The sequence below is a fragment of the Rhinatrema bivittatum genome, chromosome 2, assembly GCF_901001135.1.
Source record: "Rhinatrema bivittatum chromosome 2, aRhiBiv1.1, whole genome shotgun sequence".
In the NCBI taxonomy this organism is placed as follows: domain Eukaryota; kingdom Metazoa; phylum Chordata; class Amphibia; order Gymnophiona; family Rhinatrematidae; genus Rhinatrema; species Rhinatrema bivittatum.
Genome location: NC_042616.1, coordinates 746,860,201 through 746,879,815, shown reverse-complemented (window position 1 = coordinate 746,879,815; position 19,615 = coordinate 746,860,201).

Genomic DNA, 19,615 nt, shown 5'->3' with positions numbered 1-19,615 from the left:
GTATCGATGTAAGGATGTGCAGGTCTAGACAGAGGTTTCATCATGTATAAGTTTAAATATCATTGTCTGTACTTTATATTGAATTCAGAAGTGTACAGGTAGACTATTGAAATTCTTATTTTTTCTAGCTGTTAAAAACTTAAAAAGCTTTTGCTAGTCTTTTCTATAATTTTGACAATACTGCTGTTAGATTCTTCCTATTGAAATTCATTTTTTTTCAAGGTGTTAAAAGGTAAAAAATCCTTTTAATAGTCTGTTCTTTTGATTTTGTCAAAATATTGTTTGATTATTGTGACATGGAGCAATGTATATGGAAAGAGGACTAAACAGCAGAAATATTAAACAAATACCTGAGACCTAGATTCATCATTTTGCTATAAATTTTGCACAATAGTGCCTGTGATGAAAAAGGGAGTGGGACTAGGGCAATTTTGCAGATCCCACAATGTGTGATATTTTAGCTCTCTGCATAGGAATTTTACTGCAACATGTGTTAAATTTATTGCACCTTTGATATTTTCAATTTGCAAGCTGAAAAGTGCCCAGACAGGCATTTCCATTTGAGAGAGAAAAAGAAAGAGAGAGAGGGGGAGAGAGAAAGAGACTCTTTATAACACTCACATATAATTCAAATATGTATACCATTGTAGATGGGTAAACTAGTAACTCAAGGTGAGGTTTTTGTGGTGATCTAGGGATTGGGGGGCAGTTTTACATGCACAGTCAGAGATACAAACAGCACAGTAACATCAGTGAAGCTTTTATGTGATTTGGAGTGAGGAAAGGAATACAAAGATGAGATTTGTACATTGTTCTCTTGACCTAGTTTGATGCACTCTTTATCTATCTGCTTTCAAGCTAGGGCTTACATGACAGAGAGAGGGGTCTAGTTCAACTGGGGAGCAAGCAGGAAGAAGAGCCAGAGAAGTCTGCATGACCTCAAGATTGACTGGGCAAACTGGAAGAACTCAAAGTAAGGCCTGGATTTAATCAAAATTTATTTATTTATTTGAGTTTTTTTCTATACCGGCATTTATTGCATGTGATAGGAAAGGAAGTGAGCACCTGGAGAGCCAGCCTAGCTGTCAGGGCCCTTCTACAACCATTGGGATAGAGAGAGAGAGAGAGAGAGAGAGAGCCATAATGCCCTCATCCTAGGTAGGTATGTAGGTATTTATATCTCTATAGAAGGCCCACCTAGTAACTCAAGATGAGGTTTAGGTATTGGTGTAGGGGTTAGGGGCCACTTTGACATTCAAAGTGAGATGTACGAACAGAACAGTGCTCTCTTGTGAAGATTTGATGACCTTCGAGTGAGAAACTCACCCAAAGATGAGATTTGTGCAATGTTCTCTCAACCTAGCTGGATGGTCTCTCTTCCATGGATAATATCAAGCTAAGCTGAGAGAACATTGCACAAATCTCATCCTAAAGTGACTTTTATTTTACCTTCTGCGCCTGCCTCCGGGCAGGCGCAGGTTGTGGGTGCCAGCAGCCTGCTGGCATGCAATCCCCCGGCACAGCAGCAAATAGCAAATGACTTAGACACGTCCCATGACTTTACGTGTGATGTCGTGCCTTTATAAAATAGGCCCAGCGAGCATAACCCCCATTCTATGTGCGTAAATCCATTGGATCTATGCACGTAGAGCTTTGAAAATCCAGCCCAATATGTGCATGTATTGCTGTACCTGTGCTCATTTTAAAATTACGATAGTTGAAATAATGTACACCAAATCAAATAGCAATCAATACTTTAATTAGTGTGCACAATTTGATTTAATGTGCAATATCTCAATTTAGTGTACACTGATTTTTAATTAGTGCACATTAAAAATGAAAAAGAGAACAGTTTGTGGGGTTTTTTTTGTTATTTTGTTTCTCAGTATCATTTCATGTTATTTTTGTTGTGTGCTCCGTCCACTTCCGGCACACGCATGGGCCTGCTCACCTCTCTGGCACCTCTGCAGGTCCAGGGTCGGCCTCCCCAAGGCAGCCGCGAGCACCTCCAGGCCTTGGTGTCCCGCGGTGGCGGTTGCCGGGCCTTCCACTGCGCATCAGGCCTCACGCCGGAGTTCGGCATCTCCTGTGGTGTTGGCCATGCCCCTACATGCACGCAAGCAGACCGCCTGGTCTCTTGTAGGGCCAGGGGTGGGTCCTAGCTCCGTGGCAACTACTTAAGGAAGTCCCTGCCTGCACTTCCTTGCCTTGGCAATCGGGTCGGCATTGTATTGTGTGCTAGATTGTCACTGTGTTCTAAGCCTTGTTCCAGTCTCTTTCCAGTCTTGTTCCAGCCTTGTTCCTGCATCCTACTGTTCCAGCCTTGTTCCAGTGTCCTTCTCTTCCTGCGTCTGTTCGTCTCCCCAGGTAGTACCCTCAGACTGTCTCTTGGTACTGACCTCGGCCTGTTCCTCGACCTTCCTGCCTGCTGCCTGACTTCTGCCTGCCTTGTGACCTCATTTAACCTCTGGAACCTGACCTCTGCCTTGCCTGACTACTCCTAGGACTGACCCTTGGATTCTGACCTCTGCCTGATTGACTACATCTCCTGATTCTAGCTCTGTCCCTTGCCTTGTCATTGCCTACACTGTTCTGGTCTTTCTTGCTCCATCTGAACCTCAGTCTCAAGTCTGTCTGCGCTCCCTTGCTGTCTGTGGGCACGCCTGTCTACTAGGGATGTGCAGAGGTATGTCATACGCTGCATTCAGGATTCGTATTCGTCGGGGGGCAGATACGTTGCATTCAGCAAGGGGGGCCCCTGATACATACATGCGTTAATTCTTATTCATTTCCTGGCTAAAATTGAATTAATTACAACCCCCCACCCTCCTGACCCCCCTAAGACTTACCAAAACTCCCTGGTGGTCCAGCAGGGTGTTCAGGAGCCATCTCCTGCATTCACACTCTCGGCTGCCGGTATTCAAAATGGCACCAATAGCCTTTGACCTTCTATGTCACAGGGGCTTCCGGTGCTATTGGTCAGCCCCTGTCACATGGTAGGAGCAATGGATGGCCGGCGCCATCTTGTGCTCCTACCATGTGACAGGGGCTGACCAATGGCACCGGTAGCCCCTGTGACATAATGAGGGCAAAGGCTATTGGCGCATTTTGATTTCTGGCAGCCGATGGCCCGAGTGTAGGAGATCGCTCCCAGACCCCCGCTGGACCACCAGGGACTTTTGGCAAGTCTTGGGGGAGCCTCCTGACCCCCACAAGACTTGCCAAAAGTCCTTGGTGGTCCAGCGGGGGTCCGGGAGCGATCTCCTGCACTCACACCCTCGGCTGCCGGTATTCAAAATGGTGCCGATAGCCTTTGACCTACTATGTCACAGGGGCTACCAGTGCCATTGGTCAGCCCCTGTCACATGGTAGGAGCACAGGTGAAAGCATGTCTCAGGAAGCCTCCCACTGAAACCCAAAAAACCCATCTAGTAGCATTCAGAAAAGTCCCTTATCTAGTGATAGGGAGAAGAAGAACATGTACTCCCCAAATCCCTATAAATCTCCAACAAAGGGTCCCACAATAAAAGGATACACGAGGTTGCTTGATAGTAAAATGCTTGACATTAGGCTAAAGTAAGAGAAGAATTGACATTCTTTCTCAGCTGTAAAACAAAATAGTATCCTTTATTCTGCAGAAAGAGTCTCACTCAACAGTCCCTCTGTCATTCAACTCAATATCCCTGTGTTGGTTTTTAGAGCAACCCTCCATCTCCGATTATCAGCTACTGTTTAAAGCTGCTGTGAGCGAACCCAGACATGCCAATAAAGGAGGCCACTCTGAGGGGTCAGTTAAAGCAGCAGACTTCCAACTAGGGCTGCCTCTGCTACTGTTCGACTAACGAGGGCTGAGACCAGTCAGGACTTGAGGAGCGCCACGTAGTACTTGTCTCTGCAGTTTGGCTTTGCTCCGCCATTAAGTGTAGTCAAATATAGAGCACAATTTTTGTCACCAAAAGCATCTAAGAATACAGATGCAGACTCCGGTGAGTCAAATGGCTTCCAAACTCCATCCACATAGATTAGTAATCGTGCAGGGTAAATCAACTGGAACCGCAGTTGTTTAGCATGAAGTTGTTGATTAATACCAAAAAATTCAGCCCTGTGTTTCTGGATAGCGCTGCTGTAATCAGGGTAGATTGCAATTTGGTTACTGCGGTACATGAGAGTTCCCATTTCCTTGGCCTTCTTGAGCCACTCTTTAGCCTGATAGTAATGCATTTTAAAAATGAAGGCCCATGAACAGTTATTATTCCGCTGTCCATGTCCAGATATTCTGTGCCCTCTATAATTCAGGGCAATACTCCCCAGGTGATAAAAGTTCTTTCAGGAACTCCTCGAGGAACCGCTGAGGGTCGTAGCCTTCAGACCATTCCAGGATGCCCAGCACTTTTATATTACTTCTGTGGCATTTGTCCTCCAATTCAATTACCTTGTCTTCCAATGTTTTAATCTGCTTCTTGAGGGTGAGTAAGGAGATAGCTGCGGTAGTTTCCCAGTCCTCAATGGCAGACACACTGTTTTCCAGTTCTTTTACTCTGGAGCCCACTGCCTCCTTTAATTCATCTATAGAAACACGCATGGTGCCCAGGTCCTGAGACACTGTGAAGCGGAGCTCTTGCAGAATTTGCACCATCGTCTTTCGTTCACATTGAGGGATTGGGCTCTCATCCACTCGATCTCCAGCTTCAGATCCAGAGACTGCTTCCGATATTTTTTTGTAAAAGTCAGTGATTGGCCATTCGAGTGTACCGCCTGTTTGCCGGGTGGTCATGCTTGCTGTCAATCTCAAAAGCTGCCAAAAAGGAGAATAAAAAAAGGGGAAAAAAGGCTTTGCAGCTAAAATGTGCCTGTGATTTCAAAGTTGTTTAAATAGGTATGGGCAAAACCTGAGGATAATTTTGGGGAGTTTATAATATATTAGGGTCTTGGGATGGCAGTGCTAAGCTAACATGCGTTCAGCTTCAGAAGCATGCAACAGCACCCCCCTTATGTGCCGATTTTTACCCGTGTGGCCATTTTAAAATTCAGCATTTTTATATATAAACATCTATGCTTATACACTATTTGCTGATATGCAGGAATAATACATTTTTAGCTTGAAAAATCCAAGTCAAAATGTCATTCATTGATTAATCTAATGATTGAAAGTCGGATGTATAATGTCTGTAACTTATTTAAGGATGCATACAGTAGATTAAAGGGGAATAATATAATTAGTTCAAAATACATTTAGCTATTTCTAGATAAAGGGCATACTTTCCCACTGATAAACTGTTCAATGTCTCCTGCTCTCCTGATTAGCATTTCTGTTGAACAGCAAGAAAGGGTCAAGACAATGTCAGGATGCAGTAATAAGCATCTATTTAAAACTGTGTACAGTCTTCTCAGAAATATCAGCTGTGAATATTTTGCCCTATGCTGTATACCATATCTCTAGAAATACAGGTTAGCTCAAATATAAATAAGAATGAAAGTGGATTATGTGAGAGGGAGAGACAATATGCTTTTCTTTTGAGAGAAAATAGTTTTAATCTATATTATTCTCAACAATCATTGATTTATCTTTTCAAGAGTAAAAGGTAAATTTTAAAAGCCTGGTGTGCCAAAACTGGGAGATATATGCACAAGTTGGTTTTGCAATTGCCCACCAAATTTGAAAAGCTGTGTATCTCCAGCAACGCTCAAATCACAAAAGTTTTCAAAATGGGGCACAGCGTAGGCATGGCCTGGGCAGGATATGAGCATTTTGGGGTATGGCCAAGAGATGTGCTCATAATACATACACTGCTGGGCACGCACCCAGATCCCCTGCTGCCTAAGTTTACTTCTGCTAGGAATGAGGTGTAAGTTAATTTTTTTTTTTTTTAATAGCCATACCTGAGGGGTTTTAAGGGTCGGGGTATCTGAGATGAGGGCAAGCTATTCAACCAGGGGCATGGAGAACCTAGCTGATAAATGTGTGAACTGATGGACAAACTGTTGAACCTGGCTTGACGTGGGTGATCGCCCCATTTAAAATTCCCCAACTTATGCAGTAGAAGCGAGAAGTACAAACACGTGCACTTTCCTACTTAAAATTAGGTGCACATGTGCATGTGGTCAGACTATTTAATAACATGTGCACATAGACGAACCCAAACTATGAAATGGCTGTGTATGTGGGTGGGCACCAAAGTGTGTCCACGCACTGGTTTGAAAGTTACCATCTAAGAGGATAACTTTAAAACACTTTGGTGTATGCCCATATAGGTGTGTAAAAGACTGCGTGAAAATCCACCCCAGTATTTTAGAACTCCTGCATGTCATATACGAGAGTTATAAAATATGCGTAAATCAACCCTGCAACATTCATGCATATGTAAAACATGCATGGTAAGGACGTTATTTTCAAACAAGTTATGCGTGCAAATGTAACATACTATTGTAGCTTTCAAAAACTGCTTTTGAAAACTTTACTAGGAAAAAGGGCACTTACACGAGTAAATCCTATGAACAATTCAATGGCATATATTGTAGCAATTTTCAAAAGCCCAGTTTTGGAAAATGGATTTTTCACATGTAAGACTCAATTTTAATCATGTAAATGCTTTTTAAAATTAGGGTCTAAGGTATAACTTTTAAAAAGCTGCATGAGCGTACCTGTATGCGCATATGCAGGTTAGCGCCAATGAACGCAGTCATTTTCTAACTTATGCATGTATATGTATGCATGATCTAAAATTGGCAGTGCACGCTTACATGTGCGCACATATGCACACAAATTCCAGCCCTACCGCATAAGTGGGGGGGGGGGTATTTTATTAGATACGAGCGCCAATGCATTTACTATTTTCCCCAGTCCGTTCCCAATTCACTCAGGGAAAGGATAGAACTTCCTAAGCCTCCTAATTAAAATGCTTTCCTATTAGCCTGTTTGCCCTTAAATCCCTGCTGACTAGCCCATCTTTTTGTTATTTTACAGCTAATGCCCCATCCGCAGCAGAAGTAAAATTTTGCAGATAGGGACCCCAGCATTCACTTGTGGATGTAAATAGTTGTGCGCTGACTTCATTGAGAAAATCAGGAATGTCCATTCCCTGCCCAGACCATGCCTCGCCCCTTTTTTGAAAAGGTTTTGTGCGTGTACTGGGAGATAAGCACGTACTCATGCACTTTTTAAAATCTGACCACCGGCCTGGCCTGATACACGCGTCATTCTCCCGGCTTTGGCACGCGTGTGACAAAATTAGCCAATAAATTCAATGGCATAGCTGTGTCACTGAATATATTCTGCTATTGTAAAGTTATCTGGATAAGTTTATCCAACTAACTTTAAGATACATGTAACTTTAATTTGGCTGCTAGGGGTGTGCATCCATTTTACACGTATTTGTGATCCGCAACTTATTTTGTCCTATCTGTTAAATACATGGGGAGGCGAAACGCATCGCGACTCCCCACGTATTTAATGGATTTCTGTTTTATTCGGCCACCTAAATAAAATTTAAACAAACCCTCCTGAACCCCCCCCCCCCCCCCCCCAAGACTTACCAAAACTCCCTGGTGGTCCAGCAGGGGGTCCGGGAACTTTCCCCTGCACTCACACCCTTGGTGCTGGTTTCATCATGGCGCCGATAGCCTTTGTCACAGGGGCTACCGGTGCCATTGGTCAGCCCCTGTCACATGGCCATCGGCGCCATCTTATGCTCCTACCATGTGACAGGGGCTGACCAATGGCACCAGTAGCCCCTGTGACATAGTATGGGCAAAGACTATCAGTGCCATTTTGAGTCCTGGCATCGGACGGCCAGCGTGCAGGAGGTCGCTCCGGGACCCTCATTGGACCCACAGGGACTTTAGGCCAGCTTGGGGGGCCCTCCTGACCTCCACAAGACTTGCCAAAAGTCCAGCGGGGGTCCGGGAGCGACCTCCTGCACGCCAGCCGTCTGATGCCAATACTCAAAATGGCGCCGATCGCCTTTGCCCTCACTATGTCACAGGTACTGATGGTTGACCCCTGTGACATAGTGAGGGCAAAGGCGATCGGCGCCATTTTGAACACTGGCAGCAGATCGCCTTTGCCCTCACTATGTCACAGGGGCCGACTGTCAGTACCTGTGACATAGTGAGGGCAAAGGCAATCGGCGCCATTTTGAGTATTGGCATTGGACGGACGGCCTGCCTCCGTTCCTCGGAGGGAACGGAGGCAGGCTGCGCGGCTCGGCGCGCGCAGGCTGCCCAAAAATCGGCAGCCTTGTGCGCGCCGATCCAGGATTTTATAAGATACGCGCGGCTATGCGCGTATCTTATAAAATCCTGTGTACTTTTGTTTGTGCCTGCTGCGCGAACAAAAGTACGCAATTGCGCTTTTTTTAAAAATCTACCCAATGGTGAATTCACTAATACATTTAAAGGACGTTAGACACATTCCTACTCCCATAGCAACCTAAAACTTAACTAGGAACTGATCAAAATTGAGTTGAAGGCAGCAGTCCAGCAGCAAGAGGGGGGCTTCCCAGTCTTTTGCATAGAGTGTCACATGTATGATTTTTTACCCACCGGTGAGAAGTTGTACATGTGCATGCGATGCAAAGAGCTCCTGGCTCTCAGAGAATGAGTCCGATCTCTGGAGGCTAGAATGGCAGACCTGGAGGAGCTGCGGCAGACAGAGAGGTATATAGATGAGACCTTCAGGGACATAGTAGTCAAGTACCAACTTCAGACTGGCAGCTCTGGTGCTGCCTTGGAGGAAGAAGTTTTCATGATGGGAAAGCACCAACCAGGTGCAGCAGGAAAGGATCCTGTAGTAAGCACCTGCTCTCCAGGTGATGCATTGTTCTTTCGTACTGAGGATATCTCCCCAAGGCCTACTGCCCAGGAGGGAAGGGATAGGTTGGCCGTCATAGTTGGTGATTCGATTATTAGGAATGTAGATAGCTGTGTGGCTGGTGGGCGTGAGGATCGCCTGGTAACATGCCTACTTGGTGCGAAGGTGGCGGACCTCAGGCGTCACCTAGATAGGATTTTAGACAGTGCTGGGGAGGAGCCGGCTGTCGTGGTACATGTGGGCACCAACGACATAGGAAAATGTGGGAGGGAGGTTCTGGAAGCCAAATTTAGGCTCTTAGGTAGAAAGCTTAAATCCAGAACCTCCGGGGTAGCATTCTCTGAAACGCTCCCTGTTCCACGCGCAGGTCACCAGAGGCAGGCAGAGCTCCAGAGTCTCAATGCGTGGATGAGACGATGGTGCAAGGAAGAGGGATTCAGTTTTGTTAGGAACTGGGGAACCTTTTGGGAAAGGGGGAGTCTCTTCTGAAGGGATGGGCTCCACCTTAACCAGGGTGGAACCAGACTGCTGGCGCTAACCTTTAAAAAGGAGATAGAGCAGCTTTTAAACTAGAACAAAGGGGAAAGCCGACAGTCGCTCAGCAGCGCATGGTTCGGAGAGAGGTATCTTCAAAGGATACTAATGATGCATTAGAATTAGGTCATCCCAACAGTGAGGTTCCAATAATTAGAAAAATAGTCCAAGTGCCTGTAACTAAAAACTCACCTGAGCTAAAAAATTCTAACTTATCCCTATCAATTAAAAAGCAGAATGAAAATACAAACAAAAAACAAACATTGAAATGTTTGTATGCTAATGCCAGAAGTCTAAGAAGTAAGATGGGAGAATTAGAATGTATAGCAGTGAATGATGACAGACTTAATTGGCATCTCAGAGACATGGTAGAAAGAGGATAACCAATGGGACAGTGCTATACCGGGGTACAAATTATATCGCAATGACAGAGAGGAGCACCCGGGAGGTGGTGTGGCGCTTTATGTTCTGGATGGCATAGAGTCCAACAGGATAAACATCCTGCATGAGACTAAATACAAAATTGAATCTTTATGGGTAGAAATCCCTTGTGTGTCGGGGAAGACTATAGTGATAGGGGTATACTACCATCCACCTGGTCAAGATGGTGAGACGGACAGTGAAATGCTAAGAGAAATTAGGGAAGCTAACCAATTTGGTAGTGCAGTAATAATGGGAGACTTCAATTACCTCAAAACCAATACATTGCAAGCTACAAAATTTTTTATTTTTGTGCATTTATTTATTTAAAGCTGTGGGACCATCATAACACCCACGGTTTGTTTGGCAGTAAGCCAGGGTCTATCGGTCCATTAAAGTCCTCAGAATCCTATTTTATTGTTGAACAAAAATTTTTTTTCTTCTTTTTTATTTTGTAAAATTAGTAAGAGACGGTGCTTTCCTTACTTGCCAGGAGCGCCGCTGCGCTTCCTTGCTTGTCTGTAGCGCTGCCGCGCTTTTTAGATCAAGTTGTTCAGGAGTTGTTAATCCATGGAAATGGACTTCGGGTCCAAAAGGCACTTGTAGAGTCCGACGTACGTTTCGCTCCAAGCTGCTTCAGGGACTGTTACAACATCTGAAAACTATTTTCCTGAACTTTGAAAGTGAAAGGTTTAACTCCCGTCATATTCACATGGCACTCAATACCTTTTAAAAATACAACACATTCTGCCGCCTGGTCCTCTTGTCGGCGTTCTGAGTTCAGGAAAATAGTTTTCAGATGTTGTAACAGTCCCTGAAGCAGCTTGGAGCGAAACGTACGACAGACTGCACAAGTGCCTTTTGGACCCGAAGTCCATTTCCATGGATTAACAACTCCTGAACAACTTGATCTACAATGCGCGGCAGCGCTACAGACAAGCAAGGAAGCGCGGTGGCGCTCCTGGCAAGTAAGGAAAGCACCGTCTCTTACTAATTTTACAAAATAGAAAAGGAAAAAAAAATTTTTTTGTTCAACAATAAAATAGGATTCTAAGGACTTTAATGGACCGATGATTAAATGTGACCCATTGCAGTTTAGACCCTGGCTTACTGCCAAACAAACCGTGGGTGTTATGATGGTCTCACAGCTTTAAATAAATAAATGCACAAAAATAAAAAATTTTGTAGCTTGCAACGTATTGGTTTTGAGATAAGTGTAGCTCGTTGCACTTTATCAACTAACTGTTCCTTTATAGTAGACTTCAATTACCCCAATATTGACTGGGTAAATGTATCATCGGGACACACTAGAGATATAAAGTTCCTGTATGGAATAAATTAAAGCTTTATGGAGCAATTGGTTCAGGAACCGACGAGAGAGGGAGCAATTTTAGATCTAATACTCAGTGGAGCACAGGACTTGGTGAGAGAGGTAACGATGGTGGGGCCACTTGGCAATAGTGATCATAATATGATCAAATTTGATTTAATGACTGGAAGAGGAACAAATCCAAGGCTCTTGTGCTAAACTTTCAAAAGGGAAACTTTGATAAAATGAGAAAAATTGTTAGAAAAAAACTGAAAGGAGCAGCTACAAAAGTAAAAAATGTCCAAGAGGCGTGGTCATTGTTAAAAAAAAAAAAATTCTAGAAGCACAGTCCATATGTATTCTACACATTAAGAAAGGTGGAAAGAAGGCAAAACGATTACCAGCATGGTTAAAAGGGGAGGTGAAAGAAGTTATTTTAGCCAAAAGATCTTCATTCAAAAATTGGAAGAAGGACCCAACAGAAGAAAATAGGATAAAGCATAAATGGCAAGTAAAATGTAAGACACTGATAAGACAGGCAAAGAGAGAATTTGAAAAGAAGTTGGCTGTAGAGGCAAAAACTCACAGTAAAAACTTTTAAAAATATATCCGAAGCAGAAAGCCTGTGAGGGAGTCAGTTGGACCGTTAGATGATCGAGGGGTTAAAGGGGCACTTAGAGAAGATAAGGCCATAGCGGAAAGATTAAATGATTTCTTTGCTTCGGTGTTTACTGAAGAGGATGTTGGGGAGATACCCGTAATGGAGAAGGTTTTCATGGGTAATGATTCAGATGGACTGAATCAAATCACGGTGAACCTAGAAGATGTGGTAGGCCTGATTGACAAACTGAAGAGTAGTAAATCACCTGGACCAGATGGTATACACCCTAGAGTTCTGAAGGAACTAAAAAATGAAATTTCAGACCTATTAGTAAAAATTTGTAACCAATCATTAAAATCATCCATTGTACCTGAAGACTGGAGGATAGCAAATTTAACCCCAATATTTAAAAAGGGCTCCAGGAGCAATCCGGAAAACTACAGACCAGTTAGCCTGACTTCAGTGCCAGGAAAAATAGTAGAAGTGTTCTAAACATCAAAATCACAGAACATATAGAAAGACATGGTTTCATGGAACAAAGTCAGCATGGCTTTACCCAGGGCAAGTCTTGCCTCACAAATCTGCTTCACTTTTTTGAAGGACTTAATAAACATGTTGATAAAGGTGAACCGGTAGATATAGTATACTTGTATTTTCAGAAGGCTTTTGACAAAGTTTCTCATGAGAGGCTTCTAGGAAAAGTAAAAAGTCATGGGATTGGTGGCGATGTCCTTTCGTGGATTGCAAACTGACTAAAAGACAGGAAACAGAGAGTAGGATTAAATGGACAATTTTCTCAGTGGAAGGGAGTGGACAGTGGAGTGCCTCAGGGATCTGTATTGGGAACCTTACTTTTTAATATATTTATAAATGATCTGGAAAGAAATACGACGAGTGAGATAATCAAATTTGCAGATGACACAAATTTGTTCAGAGTAGTTAAATTACAAGCAGATTGTGATAAATTGCAGGAAGACTTTGTGAGACTGGAAAATTGGGCATCCAAATATCAGATGAAATTTAATGTGGATAAGTGCAAGGTGATGCATTTAGGGAAAAATAACCCATGCTATAATTATACAATGTTGGGTTCCATATTAGGTGCTACAACCCAAGAAAGAGATCTAGGTGTCAAAGTGGATAACACATTGAAATCGTCGGTTCAGTGTGCTGTGGCAGTCAAAAAAGCAAACAGAAAGTTGGGATTTATTAGAAAGGGAATGGTGAATAAAACGGAAAATGTCATAATGCCTCTGTATCGCTGCATGGTGAGACCGAACCTTGAATACTGTGTACAGTTCTGGTCGCCGCATCTCAAAAAAGATATAATTGCGATGGAGAAGGTACAGAGAAGAGCTACCAAAATGATAAGGGGAATGGAACAGTTCCCCTATGAGGAAAGACTAAAGAGGTTAGGACTTTTCAGCTTGGAGAAGAGACGGCTGAGGGGGGATATGAAAGAGATGTTTAATATCATGAGAGGTCTAGAACGGGTAGATGTGAATCGGTTATTTACTCTTTCGGATAATAGAAAGACTAGGGGGCACTCCATGAAGTTAGCATGTGGCACATTTAAAACTAATCGGAGAAAGTTCTTTTTTACTCAATGCACAATTAAACTCTGGAATTTGTTGCCAGAGGATGTGGTTAGTGCAGTTAGTATAGCGGTGTTTAAAAAAGGATTGGATAAGTTCTTGGAGGAGAAGTCCATTACCTGCTATTAAGTTCACTTAGAGCAGCGGTTCTCAACCTGTGGGTTGCGACCCCGGCGGGGGTCGAACGCCCAAAACACAGGGGTCGCCTAAAGCAGGGGTCCCCAACCACCGGTCCGCGGACCGGGACGTGGGAGTGTTTTGCCGGTCCGCGGCGCCGCCAAGCACCGGCAGGTGTGTCGCGCGCTCCCGGTCTCTCCCGCTGCCGTTGCCGCCGGGCTGTCAGCACGTTGAAGCCCAGCGGGAACGGCAGCGGCGCTAGAAGAAGCTGTGCACCCGTGGCTGGGCCTTTTCTTCTTCCTGCGCCTGCCCCCCCCTCCCGTGACCCGGAACAGAAAGTGAATCGCGGTGCGCGGGAAGGAGAGAGAGCCGCGCGAAAAAGTAGCAGCAGCGGCTGCAGCATCGGTCCTCGAGCAATAGAAGTAGCCGGTAATGGAGAAAGGAGACAGCAGCATGAGCCTCCCGCGGCCGATGGGATTCTTCTTTCTTGGCCAGCGGAGGCTGCTGCAGCTCCCATTTGTGCTCGGGGGAGAAGAGGAAGTGAGTGAGAGAAAGAGAGAGAAGCAGCCAGCCAGCCTGTGTGTGATTGACTGGTCAGAGAGCTGATGTGTGTGTGTATGTGAGAGACAATGAAAGTGATTGCTCAGGGAGATGACTGATGTGTATGTGAGAGTGTGAGACATTAGTCAGGGAGGTGACTGATGTGTGTGTGTGAGAGAGAGAAAAAGCATGGAAGTGAGAAGTCTGGGTATGTGAGAAAGCATGGGCGTAAGAAGCCTGGTGTTGTGGGGGTGAAAGAAAGCATGGGAGTGAGAAACCTGGGTGAGTGTGCATGCATGAGAGAGAGAGAGTGCTTGGTAAGGTGACGGTGTGTGTGAGAGAAAAAGACTGGTGTGTGTGAATGTGAGAGAATGTGATTCAGGGAATGAGAAGCCTGTGTACGTGGAGAGTGAGCATGGAAATGAGAGAGACTGGTGTGGGGGGGTGTGTGTGTGTGTAACAGAGAGAAAGTGATTATTGGGAATGAGAAGCCTGTGCATGTGGAGAGAACAAGCATGGGAGTGAGAGACTGGTGAGTGAGTGAGTGTGTGTGTGTGTGTGAGAGAGAGAGACAGAGAAAGTGATTATGAGAGTGAGAAGCCCATATATGTAAGTAGAACACGGGAGTGGGAAGCCTGTGTGTGTGTGTGTGTGTGTGTGGCATGAGAGAAACTGTTCAGGAAGGTGACTGGTGTGTGTGTGTGTGAGAAAGTGATTATGAGAGTGAGAAGCCCGTATATGTAAGTAGAACACGGGAGTGGGAAGCCTGTGTGTGTGTGTGTGTGTGTATGGCATCAGAGAAACTGTTCAGGAAGGTGACTGGTGTGTGTGTGCCAAAGACTGTTTGGGAGATGATTGGTGTGTGAGAGACAGAAACTGGTCATGGGGGCATGACTGGTATGGTGTGTGTGTGTGTGAGAGACATGGGCACTAAGGAAGAGGACCATAAGTATAGAGCTTAGCTTCTACTGCTGCTTCTGGTGAGTGCCACGGCCTGCAGGGAAGGGGAGTAGGAGAGCTGCTGGAGGGGGTAAGTAAAGGTGGCTTTTTAAGTTTATTTTTCTTGACTGCCATTTTAATTGTGTGATGTCTGCTTTTTTGAAATATTTTATTGGTGTTTGGAGAATGTTTAATAGTTTTTATGAGTTTTTAATTGTTGGATGTTCATAGCTGTTTTGAAACATTTATTCTGCTTATTAGTATAGTTTTACAATTATTTCTCTGTGGGGATCTATAGCTGCTTGCTAGTTCTGTTTTCCTAATAAGAGGTGTATTGGTTTTTTAGGACCTGATTTAATATTTGTAGTGTTGCCTTTTCATAGATAGGGTTGCTCCTGTTTGAGTGTATTCCATAATACAGGTGTAACTGTGTGCGGATTAGTTTATGTGCATTACTACAGATCCTGGGAGTATGTTAGGTCGGTTCTGTGTCTGTTACCGAGATGAGATATTTTGCTAGCATGTAAGCGTTTGTATCGGTCTTATTTGTTGTGTTTTCTCAGAGGACATGCATTGGTGGTAAACTGCTGTCTTTTCATAAGTAGGGCTATTGAGCCTGGAAATAGAAGGAGTTTGAGTTGCTGTTACTGAGATGTCACTAGAACCAGAATATCTTTTTTTGTAGGGTGAGTTGTATGGGGAATGTCATAATTCTGCTTTACATCCATTATTGTGGGTCAGGGGGGTTCCTGTGGATACAAACTGTACTTTTACATCTAGCCCCGTGACGATCATGGGTCAGTGTGCCATGCATGTGAGAACCTATGGTGAGTTGAGTTACATTCACATTATAAATGTCATAATTAAATGATGTGTGCACTAAAATCCAACCCCATCCATAACCCCACCCCCATATGACCAAAGCCCCGCCCTCACCCCACCATCACGGGGCGAGGGCGGGGAGAGGGGTCACCGCAACATGAGGAACTGTATTGCGGGGTCACGGCATTAGAAAGGTTGAGAACCACTGACTTAGAGAATAGCCACTGCCATTAGCAATGGTAACATGGAATAGACTTAGTTTTTGGGTACTTGCCAGGTTCTTATGGCCTGGATTGGCCACTGTTGGAAACAGGATGCTGGGCTTCATGAACCCTTGGTCTGACCCAGTATGGCATTTTCTTATGTTCTTAAAGGTGCAAAGGGGTACCAGAAGTGGCAGGAGTGCAGCGAGAGTGTCAAAAACACACCACAGCTTCAATAGAGAGCACCGATAACAGATGCATGAATTCTCGAAGGCAGCATGACAGGCAAAGCGGCAAGACAAGTGGCATTGGCATCCTACAGCACAATGAAGGAGGAACTTAGCAAACAGAAAGACTAGCACCAACACACTGAGGAACCATGATAGTGGCAAGAACACCACAAGGAGTTAAGTGAGTCATCTGGTAATTGGCAGCAAGGCAGCGTGGCAGAAAGTTGATTGGGGCAAGACAGGCTGGCAGAGCCGATGTAGTCAGGTCCCTGTGGTTTGATAAGGGAAAGACAAGGAGGCAAGACAAGACAAGGCTCAGCATGTGGTGGAACTGTCAACTGGGCATACTGTGCACCCAACCCATCTTGAAACAGGGACCAGGGAGTCTAACACGAGTGCTAGGACCTGAAACATGATGAACTATGCCTGGGTGGAGTGGAGCATCTGCGGGTGCCGATTTTGGTGGTAGTAGCAAATATTCAAACAAGAGCCCCGGGGAGAGTTCCCTTTCCTATGAGCAGGAAAGGGCTCCCTAGAATGGGTTCACCCCTAAACAGCGGTTCAACATGGGTCAGAGGGTAGAAACAGGCAGGCTATACCAGGGAGAGTTCCCTTTCCTATGAGCAGGAAAGGGCTCCCTAGAATGGGTTCACCCCTAAACAGCGGTTCAACATGGGTCAGAGGGTAGAAACAGGCAGGCTACACCCGGGGAGAGTTCCCTTTGCGCAGGAAAGGGCTCGCCCCTAAACAGCGGTTCAACATGGGTCAGAGGATAGATACAGGCAGGCTACACACGGGACCCTGAGGGACTTTAGTGTGAGAATATCCTTGACAAAAGACAGGTAGGCCGGAAAGCAGTCAGAGTACTGCTTGGCATAGAAAGAGGCTGATTTCAAAATGGAACAGCGGTTCAACATGGGTCAGTGGGTAGAAACAGGCAGGCTAGGCTACACCCGGGGAGAGTTCCCTTTCCTTTGCGCAGGAAAGGGCTCCCTAGAATGGGTTCGCCCCTAAAGTGGGGGGTTTCCATTGGGATCCAGTGGTTATTCTCTTTCTACCATGTTTCTGATATGCCAATTAAGTGTATGCCATCATTCACTGCTATACACTCTAATTCTCCCATCTTACTTCTTAGACTTCTGACATTAGTATACAAACATTTCAAAGTGTGGTTTTTGTTTGTATTAATAATCTGCTTTTCAGTTGTCAGGGATAAATTGGAATCTTTTAACTCAGGTGAGTTTTTAATTACAGACACTTGGACTACTTTTGATATTAGTGGAATATGTCTGTTGGTATCCCCTAACTCTATTGCTTCATTAGAATCCTTTGAAGATACCTCCCTCTGAACCATGAATTGCTGAGCGACTGTCGGCTTTCCCCTTTGTTCTAGTTTAAAAGCTGCTCTATCTCCTTTTTAAAGATTACCGCCAGCAGTATGGTTCCACCCTGGTTAAGTTGGAGCCCATCCCTACAAAAAAAAGACTCCCCCTTCCACAAAATGTTCCCCAGTTCCTTACAAAACTGAATGCATCATCCTATATGCATCACCTTGCACTTGTGCACATTCAATTTCATCTGCCATTTGGATGCCCAATATTGCAGTCTCGCAAGGACCTCCTGCAATTTATTAAAATCCTCTTGTGATTTAACTACTCTGAATAATTATGTATCATATGCAAATCTGATTATCTCACTCATTGTATTCCTTTCCAGATCATTTATAAATATACTGAAAAGCACAGGTCCAAGTATGATCCCTGAGGTACTCCACTCACTGTTTACACTTTTCCACTGAGAAAATTGTTGAGATTACTTACCTGATAATCTCCTTTTCCTTAGTGTATGCAGATGGCCTCAAAACAAGTGGGTATAGTGTGCTCGTGCTAGCAGTTGGAGACGGATCTGATGTCAGCACGGGTACATATACCCCCGCAGGAAGTGCAGCAATTCAGTAATCTTCCTTGCAAAAGCTGTAGCTGACCGATCGATTAAATGAACAGGATTACCCTGACTGATTGATAGTAGCTGGAGACCGCCAGTGTTCTCAACCGGAAGGCGTCAACACCCGACAGGGTGGATGCCCTATTATAAGAAAAACATGGCTTACCGTGAATCGGTGAATCCCCATGTATACCGGCAGCCGGGCGGGATGCTGAGTCCATCTGCATACACTAAGGAAAAGGAGATTATCAGGTAAGTAATCTCAACATTTCCTAGCATGTAGCAGATAGACTCAAAACAAGTGGGATGTACAAAAGCTACTCCCGGACTGGGCGGGAGGCTGCCCGAGGTCCATTCAGGATTGCCCTCGCAAATGCTGTGTCCTCCCTGGCCTGGACGTCCAGACGATAGAACCTGGAGAAGGTATGGAGGGAGGACCACGTCGCTGCTTTACATATCTCTGCAGGCGACAGCATCCTAGTTTCTGCCCAAGAGGCCGCTTGCGCTCTGGTAGGGTGAGCCTTGACCCGTAGAGGCAGTGGATTCCCTGCTTCTACGTAGGCTGCCTTGATAACTTCTTTGATCCAGTGGGCGATGGTTGCCCGTGAGGCCGCTTCCCCTTGCTTCTTCCCGCTGTGAAGGACGAACAGGTGGTCCGTCTTTCGTACTGCTTCCGACATTTCCAGGTATCTAGACAGTAGTCTGCCAATGTCGAGATGGCGTAGTATTCGACCTTCTTCCGACTTCTTCAAACCTTCCGTGGTAGGCAAGGATATGGTTTGGTTGAGGTGGAAGTGAGAGACCACTTTGGGTAAGAAGGAAGGAACTGTGCGAAGATGGATAGCCTCTGGAGTGATTCTGAGAAACAGATCAGGGCAGGACAGAGCTTGTAGCTCTGAGATGCGGCGTGCTGAGCATACAGCCAGCAGGAATACCATCTTCAAGGTTAACAAACGGAGGGACAGGCCTCGAAGGGGTCGGAAGGCGTGTCCCGCTAGAAATTCCAAAACTAGGTTGAGGTTCCACAGGGGTACTGGCCACTTCAGTGGTGGGCGAATGTGTTTGACTCCTTTCAGGAAACGTGAAACGTCTGGGTGTGTGGCGATGCTGTTGCTGTCACTCCGGGGACCGTAGCAGGATAGCGCTGCTACTTGGACCTTGATGGAATTGAGGGTCAGACCCTTCTGAAGTCCATCTTGTAGGAAATCCAAAATGATAGGGATCTTCGTGGCATGTGGATTGGTGCTGTGAGTTTCGCACCAGGCTTAAAATACTCTCCAGATCCTTATATATGTTAGTGATGTGGAAAACTTGCATGCTCGGAGGAGTGTATCTATTACCGGCCCCAAGTATCCTCTTTTCTTCAGTCTAGCCCTCTCAATGGCCAGACCATAAGAGAGAATCGAGCTGGATCCTCGTGGAGGATGGGACCTTGCCACAGCAGGTCTCTGTGTGGAGGCAGGGGAAATGGAGTCCCTGCCAGTAATCTTCTCATGTCTGCGTACTAGGGTCTTCTTGGCCAGTCCGGGGCCACTAGAAGAACTAGGCCTCT